This window comes from Xiphias gladius, chromosome 9 (assembly GCF_016859285.1).
Source record: "Xiphias gladius isolate SHS-SW01 ecotype Sanya breed wild chromosome 9, ASM1685928v1, whole genome shotgun sequence".
NCBI lineage: Eukaryota > Metazoa > Chordata > Actinopteri > Istiophoriformes > Xiphiidae > Xiphias > Xiphias gladius.
The window spans coordinates 18,808,611-18,817,817 of NC_053408.1; the positions used below are offsets into that span (position 1 = coordinate 18,808,611).

Genomic DNA, 9,207 nt, shown 5'->3' on the forward strand with positions numbered 1-9,207 from the left:
GTATTGGCCTGAATATAGTTTGACTCTGAATTAAGACAACCCCCCACTTTTCCAACATATGTTTTTGAGAAGAAGACATTTTTAGGATAGAAAACACTTTTACAATAGAAAGTTTCCCTGAGATACCATTAATCCAAGGAGAAGAGAGTCCTCCTCACTGAAGCCTTTTCAGTTGTATAAGTTAAACATGACATGCAGTATTACCTAAAATCCACATTTGTGTAGCTTGTTTATCAGTCACAAACTCACATTGTCTTCTGTCAGGCTCTTGGAAACAGTTAAAATCATTTTCTCTGACAGTTAGCATGATTGTGAAACAAAACAAATCTACAAGTGTTTGAGTGGGAGGAAAGGGAAGCAGCCAAGCAGAGTGTAGAGGAAAGAGTAAGAAAAACCAGTGAAACACGTGAGAAAGTGAGAGAGAAAGATGGAAAAAAGCAATTCATTATCTTAACCTTAGACAGGAAACAGGTAAACACTTGCTCTGTCCGAAGGTTGCAAAAGCAATCCACCAAAATGCCGAACTATTTCTTAGTAATGAACTTGCTGGAGCCTCCACTGGTTGCCTGTCCTCTGTTCCCATCCAATTCATATTCTGGCACATAAACCCCTGTGGAAAGGCAAATTGTCGTTTTTACATTTCAGTTTTTGCACAGATTTAGCAAACAACATATAACATGCTAATCAGTGAGCTTTAGAGATGCTGGTAAGTAAATTTTGTTATCTTTGAACAGAGCCAGGAAGGCTGTATGCCTAAGTTCAGTTTTAGTGCTAAGATAAGCCAACTAACTGCTGTCTCCGGCCACATAATTAGAGTACAGACATGTATCATATAGTGATATTGCGTGTTGCTAATGGAATGTATATCAAAAAATACACCCATGTATGCTGAAAGCTGAATTATAGATGCCTTTATTTAACCAGGGTGAGTCCTGGCATGAACCACACTGTAAGAGGTAGAGACAGAAATTAAAGAGCTGCTTAGTATATTGAACAGCAATAACTGTCATTTTCCCCCTTCATTTTTGGAGTGAATGGCGCAATGAAATTAACTTAGCAAAATTAAACTAATTCATATCAAGGATATAAATATTATTGTTCAAATGATAATTCAAATGAATAGGTTATATTATGGTGATCAGCTTTGATCCTTCAGTTCTTTTTTCTTACCAGGAGTTCCAATTACATTCCTTTATTGCATTGAGTCCCACTAATGAAAAAGGAAGGGCAGTAATATATGTCGGTTCTTTGGTTAAAGAGGAAAATTAAGTCAGGAGTAGTCCAAAAGTCAGAGGTGATGATATTTTGAGCCTGCTGACACTTATACACACCTTTATTCAGAAAAGGCCTGACTTGAACCCCACTGTAGGAAGGAGAACCAGAAATAAGATGGATCTAAATATATCCCACAGCATTACTCAACATAATCAGTCAAATGCATTCTCGTAGTATTTTGTGCCGATCGATGGATCGATGGAATTTTCTATTCCCTGTTTTTTGTAGTGCAGTGGTTCTCAAACTGGAGCACTGGCCCCCCTTGGGTGGTATAGAGCCACTGAGGGAGGGGGAGCGTGAATGACCAGGGGAAAATACGGAATAACCTAAGTTGAATGAATATGATTCATGTAGGGAAAATAAAAAAACAAGAGTTTGCTGATGCTATCATGCTGACCTTTCACTAAAATTCAACTTGGATCATTTTTTTACAAGTTGCTTCCCCTATCATTGTTAATGATTGATACAAAAAATTGTGGGATGGGGGGCCTGAACTTTTTTGGCTTCTGAAGGGGGGCATGCGAGAAAAAGTTTGAGAACCACAGGTGTAGTGGGGAAAAATCTTGTGAAATATATGAAGACTGTCATCCAACCCACATGTATTTAAAATAAGTTTGGCTCAATATTTTGAGGTGAAACAGAGCTAAAACTTTGCAGGACATGTAAATAAAAACATTACTTCCTGTCGGAAACTACTCATGTAGTTACCTCTGAGTTTGATCCAAAGGCTGTATTAACAACTCTGCAAAAACTCAATCCTGGTTCATCTAAAGCAATTATTCATAATATATGAAGATAAACTATCTTTTGGCATAAAAAATTACACCTGAGGGATAATGGCTGTCACAGCTAATCTGATTCTGCCAGGCAATCCTGTTAACTATGCTCTCTAAATCACACTAAAACGATTTCTTTTAGTTTGAATTCTGTGTGTGTATGTGTGTGTTTCAGCAATCAAAAAAAAGATGTGCCTACCTTTCTAAATGCACACAGGGACTGATAACTACATCTTTGCTATTTTTACCCACATATCGTTTCCAACAAGAACATGCTCTACAAACAGTGGGGAGTGTGTATGCGTGTGTGTTTAGAGGATTTACAACAACAGTATTAATAGCCACACTCTGCCCTGTGTGTCCCTGATAGGTATGATATGAGGGCTGTGCTGGCTGAGGAAGAGGAAGAAAGGACAGGCAGAACCTGCTGGAGATGACACAAGACCCTGAACAGACCCTGAACGCCTCATCACCCCAACTTTGAAAGAGGACGACAAAGGCAGAAGTTTCTTTAGTATTTGCAGTTCAATATGTGTGGGCACAATGAACACCAATAGGAACTGAGTGAGGAGCTGGCTGCTTCTGTTTGACAGCGTGTACAAAATAGACACCCTCATGTCTGTATTTAGGCTATTTGTCACTCCCATGATGTCCTGTGACATGAGGAGGAAGATCAGCGTCTTACATAACACAAGAGATTTTTGAACTTTTATTCTTTCTCATATGTTTACCCTCTGTCCTTCTCATGCTGCATTGTGTTGGACTGCATGTCAAAGTGTCTCTGAAACTGTTATTTCTTGGTGATTGAGGAGATGTGCACGTAGTGACAACAGGGGAGTAATGCTGTTGAAGCAAAAGAGAGGTAAGGACGAGATTATTGAGGCATCAGTGGTTTGATTTCAGTGGGGGGGGGGGTATAGTAATGTAATAGTAATGTCAGTCAAGCTGAAGTGAAAAGAAAAGCGTGTGACATGATATTTTAAATCCATGACAGATGAGAAGAGGCTTCAGCTGTAGCCAATGAATGCTTTATGGAGGACATCTTGAATGTTCTTATTTCGAAACAGTACTTTGACATTTTAGGAAATATGCGTATTCGCTTTCTTGTTATGAGTTAGATGAGAAGCTGCATACCAAACATGAATATACACCAATCAGCCACAACATTAAAACTGGTAACTGGTTTTAATTTTCTGGCTGAATGGTGTGTATATATATATATATATATCCCTGTTTCCAGTCTTTATGCTTAACCAGCTGCTGGTAATAGCATCATATTTACAGTACAGACATGAGAGTGATGTTCATCTTCTCATCTCACTCACAGAAGAAAGCAAATGACCGCGTTTCTCAAAATATCAACATTTTTCTCAAAGGAAAGGCAATGTTTAAACAGTAAACAGTACTGACACAGCACGCTCATTCATTTGAATGGAACCGCTGTGTCACTCTGGGAAAAACTTTTAACCTGACTCAACATTTGCTGCAAATTTATGCAACATCATTTATTACTCCACCTGGACCTCTTGGATTGTCATTGTCACCCTTACCTGAAACAACACACCCCCACCAATGCAACCTGTTGCGTTTTTTAGTGCAGTGCTGTTTTCTGTCTAAACACCCAATAATGCTGGTGATATTCTGTATTGTTCTGACTTTCAACAAATCCCATGAAAACACCAAAACCAACAATAAATTGATCCAAAGAATTGTCTGTCCAGCCAAAGCCAATACATCACATTCCTCTGTGCCATAGAGCTCCATTGTTGTCAAAAAGTGATTAAAACATATCAGGGAGCCACATTGCTTCAGTGAGTGACATGTTTCATCATTAGTGTACACACACAGTCTTTTGCCATACACACACACACACTTATTTTGACTCAATCCCACATACGCCGTCCTTCTCCCAGAAATACTCACTATAAAGCATCAGATGTGTATTAATCCGCAGCTGAAAATAGTCTCCAACAAATGCGCTACTTTCTCCTGTTTATCAAACAGCTAAAAAATAGGGTCCAGCTGTTTTGGGGAAATTATGTTGCCTTTTTAAAAAAAAAAACGATATAATCTTGACCCATTTTTAAAGATTTACATCTTCAGTATGAACAAATTTGGTGGAGTGCTACAGACAGGGTAGAAAAGTTGTCAAGTTTTAAGGAGTGGACCCACACACTCTTGGTTTTGGTCTTTCCAGAGGATTTTTTTTTGCCATTTTGGAAAATATTGAATAACACCAGCCTTACAATCATTGCAAAACAAAATGTTCCGTTAATTCATGAAAACATGAGAATCTTGCTTTGAACATTTTTTAATAAATTGTAAAAAGACTAATCAAAAGTTAATATATTTGTTGACGAAAAAAAAATTTCCCAATATAGATATTGCTGCTGATGTATTTCATCTTATGTATATCATCTGTTTACAGATATTTGAATACTTTTTGCATGTCAATGCTGTTATTTAATGCTACTGTGGAATGCTATTAACTTCTACAATGTCCCAACTAAACGCTGAAAAAGCCACAAGCGCTTTTTGTGTGTGTTTTCTCAGATCTGTGAGGCTCCTCTGAGGCCTGTATTGTCATCCCTGGCCAGTTTGATCATGAGGAGAAATAGCTGCAACTCTGACACAAGAAAAAGATACAAAGAGTGCGAGTTGCAGGTAGGAACCAAGCTGTTTAAACTCCATTGATTCAGCTCACAGAACAGCTGGAGACAAGCTGCAAACATTGCCTGGCTGATGCATATTTAATCAATCTATCCTCTGAAGAAATCTCGTTTTTGGATTTGGGAGGTTTTGTATGCAAGAGCTTGAAAAATGGGAGAAATTTACATAGATCTGACCGCGGGATCTGAAAATGTTCAACAGCCTTTTTTACATGTCGCCTGCTGGCTTTGTACACAAGTGCACTGTTTAAAACATGAGATTTCAGCACTGGCTATGCTCTTATGCAGTGGAGTAAATAAAAAACCAATTGACTGGCCACAGATGAAACTGCCTGCAACCCAAAAAGCATGACAAGATTTGGTTGCTGTCTGTCTTCTTTGAGCAGTACCTTACTCGGAATACATGAGACAGAAGTGATAATCTTAACATCTTAACAGTGTACAATAATACTGGGCCCCATTCCTCACATTTGAATAACTGAGCTAGCTTTTAATGTTAAACGCGTAAAATTTGGTTTGACTTTTTGCCTGCACTGACACACATGGCAAACAATGTTTAAGGTCCACATACACTCATATAAATATATATAGAGCAATTCAACAGCTTTAAGATGTAAGTCATTCTCTACTTAATAATGTATAATAATTAAAGGGCCACTCCACCCATTTTAAACATCAAGATCAGTTTACTTGTTTGGAAGAGAACTGCTCAGCCTGTGAAACAGTTGTATAATGTCTTGTGTTGGAGTAAAGTCTGAACAAATAAACCTGATGATTTCATCAGGTTTTTCTCAGTTTGGGCTTTCAATTCTTCCTAGATTAAAAACAAGAGGTAAAGACATTGAAAAACTTAGACCACCATTTTTGAATCCAGAATTGGAATAATTACCCATACGGGGACCAAAGGGATATCTGGCCCTCTTCTTCTTCAGTTTTTTTTTTTTTTTAATACAACTCTCATAGGTCCTCCAAACATACTAAATCATTGGTGTACCACTTTAATTATCAAATAGGATTGAGTTATCTGATTCAATGTAGCAGGAAAATATTGTAGACTATTAAGTAGTACCTAAATAACGGACCAAAAAAAGTACAATACTTTAACCAAACCTCTGAGGTGTATTTAGGTCAATTCACTGTCAAACGTCCCTTGAGATGTCTAAGTCAGTCTGTTAAACGATTAATCAATATGAATATGATCCCACCAAATATGCAAGATTGCATCAGAAAGCTGTCAGACCACAAGGACTGAGAGAAATACATGCCAGTGCATTTCATCTCAGGCCTAATTAAAACATTTTTGACTGCTATGAAGCGAAAGATAAAAACAAAAATGTTGCTTAAAAAAATCCAGCAAACACAGAGCAACACTATCATCCCATTGGAGTTGTTTCTGGCCACATGATGAATGTTAGTCCAATATTCTCTCAATACATTATATGGGTCCATATTCAGAACTAGAGAGAAAAAAATCATCCAAATCCCATGGCATGGCCATAAAAATAATTGCTCTTTGAAGTGCAGTCTTCCAGATTATTCATAAATGTCATGAATTACAGGGTTAAGAACAGACTACTCCATGCATGTTAATGTAGCCACCTGGAACAATTTAATCTTGGAAGTTGCTATACTCGTAGCCGGCCATTCTTTAGCACATTGAATAATCTCCACTTGCTTAATTAGGCTGCGTTATGATGAAATAAGGGATCACACACACACACACAGTCCAGTCATGAGGTGTTTGTTTGCCCTTGGCGGGCGTTGTGTTTATCTTTAACTGCCTTCTCCCTGTGGGTGACAAAACACCTGGAGCTACATGATAGTGCGTAACTGACGCTGTTTTCCTGTTATTCTCTGGCAACTGAAGACAGTGAGTGATGTAAATTATGTGCACTCTTATTAAAAAAAACTGTTTGCCGTCTCTGTCTCAGTGTCTCTGTGTCCTTGGTAGAAAAGATGTTAATCTGTGTAATTAATTGGGTTAATCATAATTCCTCTTTAACATTGTACCACTGAGGGGTTATCTGAAGAAACCCACTCAACATCCCCGATGATGCGACACAAAACTTCCTATGGCGCATTCTTCATTATAACATGTCCTGCTGAGATGTGATGGGCTGAAGAGAAGGAAATAAAAGTAGCAGATTAGCAGAGAAAAACACAATTGGACGTCCCGTAGGCCTGAGAAGAAGAGAGAGTATTATGTTCAATAGAAAATTTGAAGATGTGATGAAAAGTGAAGATGGAATGCAACAGCAACTGACAAAGCATTTATTCTGAGTTATCTTACAATTTAACAATTAGCACATTAACAATGGAGCTTTGTTTGTGCTGTGACATTGATTTTCCTTTGCTTCAGAATAATAATATCCTTTCTTTATATAGCACTTTTCAAAAACAAGTTTACAAAGTGCTTCAAAGACACAAAAACAGAAAATACACAAAACTAGTACAGGTTAGAAAAATGGATTCATAAATACATAGAAAGAATAAAAGACATAAATAAACACAAAAGCCAGTTTAGAAAGTTGAAAGAGGACATTGAGGTTGCTTGTCTAATTCTCAACGGACGTTTTGGAGCTCGTACAGCAAAAGACTTCCGACCTCCTCTCTCTAGAGCCTCGCCCCGGGGACAGACAGCAATAGCTGGCCAGCAGATCTGAGACTACTAGCAGGGTTGTAAGAAGTAAGAAGCTCAAAAATGTAGGATGGGGCGAGGACAACCAGTTCCTTACAAATAAGATGGAGAATTTTATCTATTTATTTATTTATTTTATCTATGGCCTCATGGATAGTGCAAACCCAGAGAAACAAGAGATTTTGATTTACACAATCCCTGTGTGCTTTAGGACCAAACACCATTATTTCAGTTTTATCATCATTCAAAATCAGAAAGTTACTTGCCATCCAGCATCTTCAAGACAGGGTGTGTATAAAGTAACCAAAGACAGTTCTGATAGATTTATGGATAAATGGATTGTGTATCATAAGCATAATAGTGAAAAGAAAAAAATTAGCTGTGGCTAACTTGACCCAGTAGTAACATGTAGATAGAGAAAAGTAACAGGACAAGTATTAATCCTTGAGGAACGCCGCAGATAATATTTACATAGCCAACTGATACAGAGAGGGTTCCGTCACTCAACTAAGACTTAAAGGATAATTCCAGCGTTTTTAAACCTGGACCATATTTTCTCATGCTTTTGGGTCTAAATGATTAAAAGGCCAAAATGTTTGGAATGAGTCCAATATTGAGCAAGAAAGCTATAACCAGCAACCGTGAAATGCTTGCAATTAAATCAAAAGGGACATTTGTCCACATCAAAGTATGTCAACTAAAAGTGCTTGTTTTTACTACTGACAGGTAAAGATTGTTGTTATAAGTGTCTGCCAACATCATGGAAAGGATTCCTGAAGATATGGATGTGTCTAACATGTAATAGAAGTCTTGGTCAAGGATAACTCTTGCTCTGAAATCTCATAGGAGGTGAGTTGTTGCAGGAAGACAACAGTGTAAATTTGAGTGAGAGTTAGTGAGAGCCATCTGGGGAAGAGTGAAGTAATGTTACAGATCTGGAGTACAGAAAGCATAGCTTACTGTTATCTAAAAGATCAATGGCTTGTGTTTTGCGCATTTCCAAACTGGAAATAAAATGATGCGCCACACTTCACAAAGCTTTCATTATTATTATTACTGATAAGATTTGGCATGACTTCTCCTTTTGTAAACATCAGAAAACGTAAACAAAAAGATCTGTCTCTATAGGAATCCTGTCCATAATGATGTCTGATACTTATAATGACAATCTGAACCAGTCAGTGGCAAAACAAGAACATGGACAAAAGCCCATTTGCATTACATTGCAGCCATTTCACGGTTGCTGGTTATATTGTTTCTGCTCAACATTGGACAGATTCCAAACATTTTTGTCACTATCAATCCGAAAAAGATGGGAAAATGAGGCACAGGTTTAAAAGTACCAGAATTATCCTTTAAACTGTTCTAGAGCAGTCCCACTCAGTGTTTCAGTCGATCAGTTAACATGCCATGCTGGTTTCAGACCTGTATCTGTTTCCTTTTCTCCAACTCTAAGTGCTCACATATACAGTAATTTAGTACAGCCAAAGTCCCAATAAAGCTGTTCTCATTTACATGTTTTTCTGTTTCTGTTGTCAGACAATGGAACAAGTATGAAATAGTGACCGAAACATGGCCCATTAAGACTAAATGTTAACAAACACTCACTTCCAAGCCATTTCCAAGCTGCTGCTCTGCACTGGTAAAATCCTGATTTTATAACCACGACGGCGTCTAACAAAATCACCACACATGTAAGTTAAAAGCAACGGCTGTGCTGTTTCGGCTACACTTACTTGTAAAATGATCACTAGGAGAGAAATTTAGAAGCTCAATCAAGTCTATGTCAGGTGCCATGCAGTCAATTGAATGAAACCCACAGAGAGGTGTGCCTATGGAGGGAAAGCCC

The 9,207-nt window shown here is 37.9% G+C and overlaps 1 protein-coding gene across 1 annotated transcript in view; it reads left to right on the top strand.

Annotated features, from left to right (window-relative positions):
• Positions 1–3,207, top strand: part of LOC120793987 (urotensin-2 receptor) — a 50,304-nt gene extending 47,097 nt beyond the window's left edge. Inside the window, exon 4 of the mRNA XM_040134485.1 lies at positions 2,422–3,207. The gene's annotated coding sequence lies outside the window, so the exon portion shown is untranslated. The remainder of the gene's footprint in view (positions 1–2,421) is intronic.
• Positions 3,208–9,207: the final 6,000 nt, after the last annotated feature.